Below are 13,446 nucleotides of genomic sequence, written 5' to 3' on the forward strand. Positions count from 1 at the left end.
CACTCCAGCGAGTGCAACAGTAGGGAAAGCGTTGGATAGCGTAGAGGTAAAAATTACTATTCCCACTCCAGAGAGTGCAACAGTAGGGAAAGTGTTGGATAGCGTAGGGGTAAAAATTACTATTCCCACTCCAGAGAGTGCAACAGTAGGGAAAGCATTGGATAGCGTAGAAGTAAAAATTACTATTCCCCCTCTAGAGAGTGCAACAGTAGGAAAAGCGTTGGATAGCGTAGGGGTACAAATTACTATTCCTACTCCAGTGAGTGCAACAGTAGGGAAAGCGCTGGATAGCGTAGGGGTTAAAATTACTATTCCCACTCCAGTGAGTGCAACAGTAGGGGAAGCCCTGGATAGCGTAGGGATAAAAATTACTATTACCACTCCAAGGAGTGCAACAGTAGGGAAAGCGTTGGATAGCGTAGGGGTAAAAATTACTATTCCCACTCAAGTGAGTGCAACAGTAGGTAAAGCGTTGGATAGCAGAGGGGTTAAAATTACTATTCCCACTCCAGTGAGTGCAACAGTAGGGAAAGCGCTGGATAGCGTAGGGGTTAAAATTACTAGTCCCACTCCAGTGAGTGCAACAGTAGGGAAAACGCTGCATAGCGTAAGGGTAACATTTACTATTCCCACTCCAAAGAGTGCAACAGTAGGGTAGGGAAAGTGTTGGATAGCGTAGGGGTAACAATTACTATTCCTAATCCAGTGAGTGCAACAGTAGGGAAAGCGTTGGATAGCGTAGGGGTAAACATTACTATTCCCACTCCAGAGAGTGAAACAGTAGGGAAAGCATTAGATAGCGTAAATGTAAAAACTACTATTCACACTCTAGAGAGTGCAACAGTAGGGAAAGCGTTGGATAGCGTAGGGTTAAAAATGACTATTCCCACTCCAGTGAGTGCACCAGTATGGAAAGCGCTGGATAGTGTAGGGGTTAACATTACTAGTCCCACTCCAGTGAGTGCAACAGTAGGGAAAGCGCTGGATAGCGTAGGGGTTAAAATTACTATTCCCACTCCAGTGAGTGAAACAGTAGGGAAAGCCCTGGATAGCTTAGAGATAAAAATTACCATTACCACTCCAATGAGTGCAACAGTAGGGAAAGCGTTGGATAGCGTAGGGGTAAAAATTACTATTCCCACTCCAGTGAGTGCAACAGTAGGGAAAGCGTTGGATAGCGTAGGGGTTAAAATTACTATTTCCACTCCAGTGAGTGCAACAGTAGGGAAAGCGGAGGATAGCGTAGGGGTTAAAATTACTAGTCCTACTCCAGTGAGTGCAACAGTAGGGAAAGCGCTGGATAGCGTAAGGGTAAATTTTACTTTTCCAACTCCAAAGAGTGCAACAGTAGGGAAAGTGTTGGATAGCGTAGGGGTAACAATTACTATTCCCACTCCAGTGAGTGCAACAGTAGGGAAAGCGTTGGATAGCGTAGGAGTAAAAATTATTATATGGCTGAGATACCCGCCACCCCCTCTCGACACAATCCCCAAGGATGGGAAACCGGAAACAGTTCTGAACTTTTGGAAGACGGGAGGGAGTGACCCTCCCGGCCGTATTTATTAAAATATGAAACAAAATTAAAACATTAAAATAACAGTTTCATATTATGTACAATTTCATTACCACATTGCGATGTTTGGCTAACCTTAACATATTCTCTAATACAAAGGTTCTCCTAGCCGAACTAACATCCTACAAAACATTTAACTTGAAATTTTGAAATTGTACATCCTAACGTTTAAGGGCCAACGGCAAGGTCGTAACCGGTGTCAAGATCCCTAAACCAGAAATATCCCCCTCACTTGTGAGGGGCGACCGCACAGAGGTGTACCTCAAGTGCAACTACCAATTTCCCTTGACTTGACGGGGGCCCCAATAAACTCGACGCCACTTAAAGGTCGTCCGAGGACTCGTGTGAGGTATCTAGAAGGTAGCGTAGACCCCCCCCCAAACCCCACACAACTTACCACATCTGCCGTCGCAGATGCCCTGGCCCCGGGAAATTCTCCAGGAGGGGGCTGTAGCCCCTCCTACCCAGGAAGGGGCCTTGACCGCCTTTCCTTTCCTTTCGGCGGCCCATCCTTAGAAGGGACCGCCTCCCCGTTGAGGGGCCAATGGCCACCTCCCTCGAGCGCTCCCATCCGTAATGGGTGACGCCCACTCATAGGGATCTTCCAATTAGTGCTCACCGATCATGACCTTACCGCCCGACCAAAATAAATGCGACAATTCTAAACTAAATGACTAATTAACTTAAAAGACAGTAACAACAATAACTTTATTAAAAGCATGCTTACTGATCAACACTAGAGCAGGATTACTTTATTTGCAAAACATACCACAAATTGACCATTCTTTATTGCATATTCAAAGTTATCACGATAATAATCCGAACCTGCAAACAAAATTAGAGTTAACACATCAAACTTTATTCAAAACCACTTGCTGTCCCCAGGGGCTGGTGGGTGGGTCAAAATTGGCTCTTCGTTCCGTCTCGAGCTCACGTGCAGCGAGGTGGTGCAGCTTCAGAGCACAGGAACAAGAGGATGCTTCCTTGGCTTGTTGCTCCTTTTATCCGTCTTCAGGGCGGGCGTAAACCCGCCCCTGCCTGCCCCAAGGGCGTGGCCGGCCGCGTCGGTGTCTAGGCCAGCCCACTCCAGGGCGGGAAAAAGGCGCGCCCCGGCTACGCCGCTTCGGGCATACCAGCCGAGACTCGCCTCCCGCCCAAGATGGCTTCCCGGGGGGATCGTGGTACTCCGCCATACGTTCGGGGGGACCGAATGGTCGCCCCTTTCCATATGGCTGAGATACCCGCCACCCCCTCTCGACACAATCCCCAAGGATGGGAAACCGGAAACAGTTCTGAACTTTTGGAAGACGGGAGGGAGTGACCCTCCCGGCCGTATTTATTAAAATATGAAACAAAATTAAAACATTAAAATAACAGTTTCATATTATGTACAATTTCATTACCACATTGCGATGTTTGGCTAACCTTAACATATTCTCTAATACAAAGGTTCTCCTAGCCGAACTAACATCCTACAAAACATTTAACTTGAAATTTTGAAATTGTACATCCTAACGTTTAAGGGCCAACGGCAAGGTCGTAACCGGTGTCAAGATCCCTAAACCAGAAATATCCCCCTCACTTGTGAGGGGCGACCGCACAGAGGTGTACCTCAAGTGCAACTACCAATTTCCCTTGACTTGACGGGGGCCCCAATAAACTCGACGCCACTTAAAGGTCGTCCGAGGACTCGTGTGAGGTATCTAGAAGGTAGCGTAGACCCCCCCCCAAACCCCACACAACTTACCACATCTGCCGTCGCAGATGCCCTGGCCCCGGGAAATTCTCCAGGAGGGGGCTGTAGCCCCTCCTACCCAGGAAGGGGCCTTGACCGCCTTTCCTTTCCTTTCGGCGGCCCATCCTTAGAAGGGACCGCCTCCCCGTTGAGGGGCCAATGGCCACCTCCCTCGAGCGCTCCCATCCATAATGGGTGACGCCCACTCATGGGGATCTTCCAATTAGTGCTCACCGATCATGACCTTACCGCCACAGGCCGGATAGTTGACCGGCTATCCGGACCCCCCACAACACTCCTACCTAAAGGTCATGTCTTAAAGTCTTTAGCCAAGCTATCAAGTCTCCTATGAGTAACTCGTTCCCCACCCGGGACAAATGAACACCATCCCCCAAATACATACTGTCACCAGTAATACAACCATGCGAAATAGAATGCAGTGCATTGGAACGGAACAATCTACTCACTTTGTTATTAATTTTTCTTACTGAATGATTCAGAGCAGAAACAGAAATAGCCCCCCGCCATACTTTTCGTGGGATCATATGGGACCATGCAATTGTGCACCCTGGAACTCTCCTCGCTAACCAACTTACAGTGGAAAGCATCGCCTCAAGAAGAAGTCGTCTACCAGTGGTGACCAAATCATTGCCCCCAAGATGTACTATGACTATAGACGGCGGTGACCTCGTCCGCCCTAGCAAACCCTCGAAAAATGATTGAAACTGGTCAATACAGAGTCCGCCCCTTCCGTAGAAGGACACACTGTACCCGTATTCCCCAGCCACGTGAATCATGTCACCTGCTTTGAATACGTCCGCGGCACACCTCACGTATGAGTGGCCCACGACCCACACCTCCTTTTTCACAGCCGGTGATGTCTGACCGCTGGCCCGGTGTTGGGTCGACTGCATAGTCCGCCCCGCCTCGTAGGCTTGCGCAACTGAAACCAAACAAAAACAAGAAGCGTGAGTACATCATTACAGCTTCACAACATGTGCAACCGCACATACCTTTTATAACAATTGGAGGACCAACGCCCCACACGTTTAACTTGTTCTACATTCAGACCCCTGGCTGTAGCCTCTGTAGCAGCCCCTATCCGAAAGGAGTGGGTCCCAAACTCGCCTGGGTTCAAGCCCGCAGCGGCAATCGACATCGCAAGCACCCGCTGAAACTGAAACCTCGTCAGTGGGGTGGCGTCAGCGTGTCTCAACAAGGTCCCCCCCCATGATGCCACCCTTTGTGCTAAAAATTCCTCTACACAACTCACCGGGCACATGGAGGACCCGGGAATCCTTTGTATGATTATGCAATCACCCATCGCACCCTGATCGGTCTTGGACCTGACAAACGAGACAGTCATTGTCCCCCCTCTGACCTGAACGTGCTCTCGGCACAGTCCCCCCATCACATCCTGCTTGTTCCTTGCCACTAGTTCGCTTACCCGCATAGCCCCATGGAATGCCAGCGTAAAAGCGGCTCGGAATAACACTGTTTCATACTGGGATGAACACGTTGCAGGGAGTATGGATAATAACAGGGCCAACCTATCCAAACCTATCGGGCGCCTTTCATCTACTCTGCGACCCTCAAGGCGTTGCCACCCACGTAGCGCTTTTTGCACAACAAAAGACGCTGTCGGGTCCTGGATCCCATGAGCCCTAGCCACAAAGGAAATGGTGGCCCGATGCCTCTGGGCTGTAGCCACTGATTTGCCTGCCCGATGTAAAGACAGCAGGAATTTCACTACCAACTCCTCCTGGCCCCAAAGCTCCCCTCTAGCAGCCCCCAAAAAGGCCCAATAGGAACGGAACGCCCCTTCATATGCCTTCCTCGTCCTGGGTGCTAAACTCTCTCCCACGAGGTTACGAAGTTCGGGGCACCGAGAGACCAGAGAGCTTCGGGAAAGGGTGCCGCCACCGGGTCCGCTGTGGGCAGAAAACCCCAGAAGGCCTGCATACGAAAATGAGAAAGCGCATCAGCCGCCTGGTTCATCACCCCCGGCACATGTCTTGCCTTAAATAGCACATTCAATTGCATTAACAGTAACACAATTTCCTTGAGCAATCTCAGAATCCATTTGCATCGTGCTGCCTGGCTATTGATACACTCAACCACGGTCATGTTATCAGACCAGAATACCACAGAGTGATCTCTGAACCCCTCGGGCCAAGTTCTCAGGGCCACCAGAATGGGGAAAAGTTCCAGAAAAGCAATGTTACTTGTCAGTCCACTATCATGCCACCATGACGGCCATTTTTGTGCCGACCACTGAGTGCCGAATATGGCACCAAAACCAATGCTCCCTGCAGAATCTGTCCACAGCCCCAGCTCCTCAGAGGACACCGCCGGTTTGTTCCAGACAATTCGACCATTGAAATCCGCCAGAAATGCCAACCAAATGCGCATGTCCTGGCGAACCTCTGCCGAGAGCCTTGTGCGATGATGACCCTCCTTCAGGCCGACCATGGCTTGAGCGATCGAGCGGGAAAAGGGGCGGGCCATCGGTATTACTCTTAAGGCAAAATTCAACTGTCCCACCAATTGTTGTAATTGATGTAGCTTAACCTTAGACTCGCTTATACACGTTTGCAGGCATGCCCTGAATCTTAACACTTTGTCTTCGGGTAAACGAAAACAACCTTCTTCGGAGTCGAGCTCGATCCCCAGAAACTCGAGGCAAGTCGAGGGACCCACAGTCTTACCAGGTGCCAATGGCACGCCAAACTGATTCATCAAGACACAAAATTCAGTCAAAGCCTGTCCACATTCCGGATCCCCGGCTGCCCCCAGAAACAAAAAGTCATCGAGATAATGCATAACATGTTGAAACCCCGTCTTCTTTGTGAAGACCCATTGCAGGAAACAACTGAACTTTTCAAAATAGGCACAAGATATAGAGCACCCCATTGGCATACACCTATCCTGTAATAGTGACCCTGAAACATGAAACCAAGGAGACGCTGATCGTCTGGATGTACCGGGAGCAACCGGAACGCTGACTCGATATCAGATTTTGCCATCAGCGCACCGGGCCCCAGGCGATTCAATATGGCTACGGCCTCATCGAAGGATGCGTACCGCACCGAACACACTTCCGGGTCTATCGCATCGTTTACGGAAAGACCACGTGGGGCTGATAAATTATGTATCAGCCGAAACTCACCCGGGTCCTTCTTGGGGACCACCCCTAAAGGGGAACAAACAAAGTTAGCCACTGGTGGCACATTAAATGGACCGGCGACTCGACCTCGAGTAACCTCTTTCCCAATCTTTTCCTGTACCACGGTCGTATGTTGCAAGACCGATATTTGGTTTTTACATTTCGCTATACCCTGAAACTCCCCAACTGGGATGCGGAAACCATATGAAAACCCCTTCCGCAACACCCCAGCGGAAGCGTGATCCGGGTATTCGCTGAGCCAGGGAATCATTGCCATGGTATCAATCGGAGTAGGTAAAGGCGCCCCTCGGACTAAATCAGACCTGTTTGGCGCCTCCTCTACCCCCGTTATCACCCGTTTTGGCTCTGCACATGGACTCAGGATGGGATGATTGCCCACACCCACCACATTCGTGCCTAAATTTGCATGACCCCTGGGGCCTCGTACATTTACCCCTGTTAAAGTTCCAACAAATCCCCCTTTTACCTGCGTTGCCGATCGGCCTCGAGTGGTTGTCGTTACTTGTACCTGATCGAAAGGGCGTCCCAGCATATTGGCGGGAGGATTCACCCACGCTACTCCCTACCAGTGGCAACTTCAACATACCAGTATCTTCCATTTTGGACCAAGACACAGAATCATAACAATCCCAAGTTAAGTTTTTATCATGTTCTTTCGCTTTTCTGAAAATATTATCGTAACAGAACCATTGATTGCCCTCGTGTGATACAGAATACCCCATGATCCGTGACTGATAAATCGGCAATTCGGACAGCAATTCGGGCCTACGTTCACCCATGATGGATGTAAAAATCCCCCACGCTCTGCCCCAATTGCCAATGTTTTCATTTACCGTAAAGGCGGCCATCTTTGCGCGCCAAACACTCGGATGCATGAGCTCCTTCTGGCTCTTAACATGCTCCATCTCATAATGATCGGTAAGCAACGAGAAGATGTTTATATACTCCTCTGCCCATATCTTCTCTTTAATAGCCAAAGGGACATGTTGACCCAACTTTTCCCTTCGTGAGGGTGCAGACTCATTTATTTATTTATTTATTTATTTTATGGAGTTTGTAAAGCGCGCAGCTACCCCCGAAGGGGTGTCCCGGCGCTGAAATCCAGGGGTTACTGAGTGGAGACGGGAAGAGAAAAAGACAGTGCAGGGGAAGTTAGAGTCCGGAGAAGAGCCAGGTTTTGAGTTTGGCTCGGAAGACGGTTTCAGAGGGGCAGAACCTCAGCTCAAGAGGAAGGGAATTCCAAAGTCTGGCAGCAATGACACCGAAACCTCTGCCACCGGTTCTGGAAAGTCTGAAGCGGGGCAAGATGAGGAGGCGGAGGTCATTGGATCTCAGGGATCTGGTGGAGCAAGATATCGAGACCCGATTTTTCAGGTAAGTAGGACCGAAGTTGTTAACGGCTCGATAGGTAAGGGTGAGGACCTTAAACTGGATGCGGCTGGCCACAGGGAGCCAGTGGAGTTGCCTTCGATATGCAGAAACAGATTGACGGTAAGGGATGTTACCGATCAGTCTGGCCGCAGCATTCTGGACAATCTGCAGCCGGCCAATCAGGTACTGCGGAGCTCCTGCATAGAGGCTGTTCGCATAGTCCAGGTGGGACGTGATAAGGGCCTGGGTGACTGTGCGGCGGGAATCCGTGGGAAGGTACGGGAGGATCTTTTTTATCATCCGTAATTTCATGAAGCAGGCGGAGGTAACCTTATTAATCTGGGTTTTACATGACAAGGAGTCCTCAAATTGGAAGCCCAGATTCCGCGCCGAGCGAACCGGGGTTGGGGCGGGATCAAGAGCTGTCGGCCACCACCAAGACGAGGGAATAGAGGTTTTCTGATTGAAAAACAGAACCTCCGTTTTATCTGCATTCAGTCTCAAATGGTTCGTAGTCATCCAGCCGCTGATGTTATTCAGGCATTGGCGAAAGTTGAGGAATGCGGAGTCCGAGTGGTCCCGGAAGGAAAACACCAACTGAGTGTCGTCGGCGTAGGATACCACCCTGACTCCGCAGGACTCCACGACGTCAGCCAGGGGGGCCAGATAGACATTGAAAAATAGGGGGCTGAGGGCGGAGCCCTGTGGCACCCCACATGACAGAGGTTTTTTCTGTGATTTGTAGGGGCGTAGTAGTACTTTCTGACTTCTGGATGAGAGAAAGGACTCGATCCAGCCGAGGGCAGTGCCACCGACGCCTATCTGCCTGAGACGGTCCAGGAGGATGGGGTGAGAGACCGTATCGAAAGCTGCGGACAGGTCGAGGAGAACCAACATGGCCTCCTCGCCCCTGTCCACGCACTCCCGGATGGTCTCCGACACCTCCAGCAGGGCCGTTTCGGTGCTAAATCCTGCTCGGAAACCGGATTGGGATCCGTGAAGCAGAGAGTGGCTTTCCAAGTAATCAGTAAGTTGGAGCTGAACTGCTTTTTCCAGGACTTTGGCAGGTTTAGGAAGGAGGGAGATGGGATGGTAGTTAGAGAAGATCGAGGGGTCTGCGTCTGCCTTTTTCAAAATAGGGATCACCAGTGCCTCCTTCCAGGTGGTGGGGAAGAAGCCATGGTGAAGGGAGGCATTCCAGACGGAGAGGAAAGGGCAGGCCAGTGAGGGTGCCAGTTCTCCCATGATTTTGGCGGGAACAGGATCAGAGGGGGCGCCAGATTTGCAGGCGATGAGCAATCTAATGGCCTCGTCCGTGCTTAGTTTGTTAAATGCAAGGAGAGATGGAGACTCAGGGGGATTGGGAGCAGGAGATGGAGTGATTGTCTCAGTGGGGAAGGAGACACATAGTTTATTTATTTTTTCAAGAAAAAAATCTGAGAGTCCCTCACAAAGGGCCTGACTAGCGGTATTCTGGGGGGCTCTGGCCGGAGGGTTAATAAAGTCTTTGACGACGTTAAAGAGCGTTTTTGAAGAGTTTTTTGCTCTGTTAATTTGAGTGGCAAAGTGGTCTTTCATAGCGCCTTTTTTCAGTTTAAGAAATTGTTTGAGTGCCATTCTGTAAAGTTGTTTGGCATCAGAGTCGTAGTGGAGCCTCCACTTGCGTTCAAGAGCCTTACACTTGCTTTTCTCCTCCCGAAGGGAGGTGGAGAACCAGGGAGCCGAGGGCCGCGACCTGGTGGAGGAGATGGTTATCTGGGGGGAAATGGAGTCAATTGCCGTAAGGAGGGTAGAGTTTAACCTAGCGACATTTTCATCAATATTCGGGGAGAGGTGCTCCGATTGGTAGTGGAATATGGGGTCCAGGGTAGCGCAGGTGACTTTATGCCACTTTCGTCCTAATTCCTTCCTGTGAGCCGGTTGGACAGATTTGCGTCCTAAAGTAAGGGAGAATGGGACGAGGAAGTGATCGGTCCAGGTTAGAGGGAGAGGCTGGAGGGCAGTGATGAGCGAAAAGTTTGCGAAGATGAGGTCCAGGGTGTGGCCTGCCACATGGGTGGGACCTGCAACCAGTTGTTTAAGATTGAGGCTTTCCATGGTGTCAATCAGGTTAATAGCCTTAGCGCAAAGCGGGTTGTCGATGTGGAGGTTAAAATCGCCCAGGACAATGAAGTTTTGATGTTTAATAGAGAGATCAGCTAATAAGTGGACAAGGGCGTTAAGGGAGGGCGTGGAGACAGGAGGGGGACAGTAGACGAGTGTGCCAGCTAGAATTGTTGACGCATTGTCGGAGATGGAGAAGTACATGGCTTCGATGGTGCCAATTTCACTAAGTCTAGTGAAAGTAAACTGGAAGGAAGATTTGAGAATGACGGCAAGACCGCCACCGGACTTGCCTCCGGTCCGATTTAGGCATTTGATGTCATAGCCTGGGGGGATAGCCAGATAAATGTCTGGTGAGGAAGAGTCTGTGATCCAGGACTCGGTAAGGAAAAGAATATCCCATTCCTCAGACGAGATGGACATCCAGATGTCGTTGGCGTGACGGGGTAGAGATCGACAGTTAATCAAACCTGCACGTAAAGTGAGCTGATTAGAGGAAGAAGGATGCGGTGGTGAGCAAGGGGGAAGGCGGGGTTGGCAAGGTGGAAGCGTAAAACTGCATTGTGAGCAGAGATAATGAGCGGTTTCCAGGTGATTCGGGATGCAGCGGGGGCAGGTCGGGCATAGATGCGAGTTGAGTAGGTGAAGTTGGGCAGAAGTCCAGCAGATGCGGGTGGGGCTGATGGAAGAGGCAGGGGGACTGGCCCTGGGCCCGGTCCAGGCCCGGACGGGCCCAGACGGGCTTGCCTTTGGCGCGCCTTCGGCGCGCTGCCGGCGCGCCCGCTGCGCCCGTCCGCTGCGCTTCCTGGCGAGGCACATCTTTTATGTCCGTGCGAGAGGGAACATGGGGGTGTGTCCAGCTGAGGTGGGCGTGACCGCCGTGGCGCCTCGCCCTCAGTGATGGCGATAGATGGCGTTCGTTGCAGCGCTAGGAGCGCTGTTTAAAGTGCACAGGAGAGTGAAGTGAGGCAGAGTATCACACAACAAATGTTTTAAAAAGATAAGATTCACTCCCGGCTTCCGCCTCAGGAGACTCCCAAATTAAAGTGACGCGCTTTCCAGCCGCGCGCACTTTATAGTGACAGGGGAGGGGGCGTGTCCAGCTGAGGTGGGCGTGACCGCCGTGGCGCCTCGCCCTCAGTGATGGCGATAGATGGCGTTCGTTGCAGCGCTAGGAGCGCTGTTTAAAGTGCACAGGAGAGTGAAGTGAGGCAGAGTATCACACAACAAATGTTTTAAAAAGATAAGATTCACTCCCGGCTTCCGCCTCAGGAGACTCCCAAATTAAAGTGACGCGCTTTCCAGCCGCGCGCACTTTATAGTGACAGGGGAGGGGGCGTGTCCAGCTGAGGTGGGCGTGACCGCCGTGGCGCCTCGCCCTCAGTGATGGCGATAGATGGCGTTCGTTGCAGCGCTAGGAGCGCTGTTTAAAGTGCACAGGAGAGTGAAGTGAGGCAGAGTATCACACAACAAATGTTTTAAAAAGATAAGATTCACTCCCGGCTTCCGCCTCAGGAGACTCCCAAATTAAAGTGACGCGCTTTCCAGCCGCGCGCACTTTATAGTGACAGGGGAGGGGGCGTGTCCAGCTGAGGTGGGCGTGACCGCCGTGGCGCCTCGCCCTCAGTGATGGCGATAGATGGCGTTCGTTGCAGCGCTAGGAGCGCTGTTTAAAGTGCACAGGAGAGTGAAGTGAGGCAGAGTATCACACAACAAATGTTTTAAAAAGATAAGATTCACTCCCGGCTTCCGCCTCAGGAGACTCCCAAATTAAAGTGACGCGCTTTCCAGCCGCGCGCACTTTATAGTGACAGGGGAGGGGGCGTGTCCAGCTGAGGTGGGCGTGACCGCCGTGGCGCCTCGCCCTCAGTGATGGCGATAGATGGCGTTCGTTGCAGCGCTAGGAGCGCTGTTTAAAGTGCACAGGAGAGTGAAGTGAGGCAGAGTATCACACAACAAATGTTTTAAAAAGATAAGATTCACTCCCGGCTTCCGCCTCAGGAGACTCCCAAATTAAAGTGACGCGCTTTCCAGCCGCGCGCACTTTATAGTGACAGGGGAGGGGGCGTGTCCAGCTGAGGTGGGCGTGACCGCCGTGGCGCCTCGCCCTCAGTGATGGCGATAGATGGCGTTCGTTGCAGCGCTAGGAGCGCTGTTTAAAGTGCACAGGAGAGTGAAGTGATCCCTCGCAATCGGCAATGGCCGCTTACCTGAACCGGAAGCTGTATCTGCGACTGGACCTGTCCCAGGTGGCTTCTCTACTGCCGCAGCCGGCGATGGTGCCTTCGCCGCTTCCCTTGTTTCACGCAGTTGCTTCATCAACACCTGCGCGTCGTCAGCCGTGGCGCCCTTGCTACCTTTACCCAACCACGCTGCTAGTTGTGCTGCCAACTCGGGCGGCATATCCTCCCCGGACACGGGGGTGACCACCACGGGAATCGGATTCCCCTCTTCCGGCACGGGAGTTGGTTCTTCGAGTGGGGTACAGGGAACCGGGATGTCTCCCCCAGCTGCTCCCCTTCTGGGCCTCTTGCCTTTTCCTCCCGGAGCTGCTCCTGCCAAAGGACGTTTCGGTCCCCCTTCCTCGTCTTTATCCGCCATTCGCCTCTTTAGGTCGGTCACCTCTTTCATAAGAACACGCAGCATCTGATCGGTAGTCATTCGCTTTCCTGCTTTCTTGGGCATTCTCCAACAGAGTATCTGCAAAACAAACAAGAAAGATTACAACGCTCAAAATTGGCTCTTCGTTCCGTCTCGAGCTCACGTGCAGCGAGGTGGTGCAGCTTCAGAGCACAGGAACAAGAGGATGCTTCCTTGGCTTGTTGCTCCTTTTATCCGTCTTCAGGGCGGGCGTAAACCCGCCCCAGCCTGCCCCAAGGGCGTGGCCGGCCGCGTCGGTGTCTAGGCCAGCCCACTCCAGGGCGGGAAAAAGGCGCGCCCCGGCTACGCCGCTTCGGGCATACCAGCCGAGACTCGCCTCCCGCCCAAGATGGCTTCCCGGGGGGATCGTGGTACTCCGCCATACGTTCGGGGGGACCGAATGGTCGCCCCTTTCCATTCCCACTCCAGAGAGTGCAACAGTAGGGAAAGCGTTGGATAGCGTATAGGTAAAAATTACTATTCCCACTCCAGAGAGTGCAACAGTAGGAAAAGTGTTGGATAGCGTAGGGGTAAAAATTACTACTCCCACTCCAGAGAGTGAAACAGTAGGGAAAGCATTGGATAGCGTAGAGGTAAAAATGACTATTCCCACTCTAGAGAGTGCAACAGTAGGGAAAGCGTTGGATAGCATAGGGGTAAAAATTACTATTCCCACTCCAGTGAGTGCAACAGTAGGGAAAGCGTTGGATAGCGTAGGGGTTAAAATTACTATTTCCACTCCAGTGAGTGCAACAGTAGGGAAAGCGCTGGATAGCATAGGGGTTAAAATTACTAGTCCCACTCCAGTGAGTGCAACAGTAGGGAAAGCGCTGGATA

The sequence above is a fragment of the Lissotriton vulgaris genome, chromosome 2_1, assembly GCF_964263255.1.
Source record: "Lissotriton vulgaris chromosome 2_1, aLisVul1.2, whole genome shotgun sequence".
Lineage (NCBI taxonomy): Eukaryota > Metazoa > Chordata > Amphibia > Caudata > Salamandridae > Lissotriton > Lissotriton vulgaris.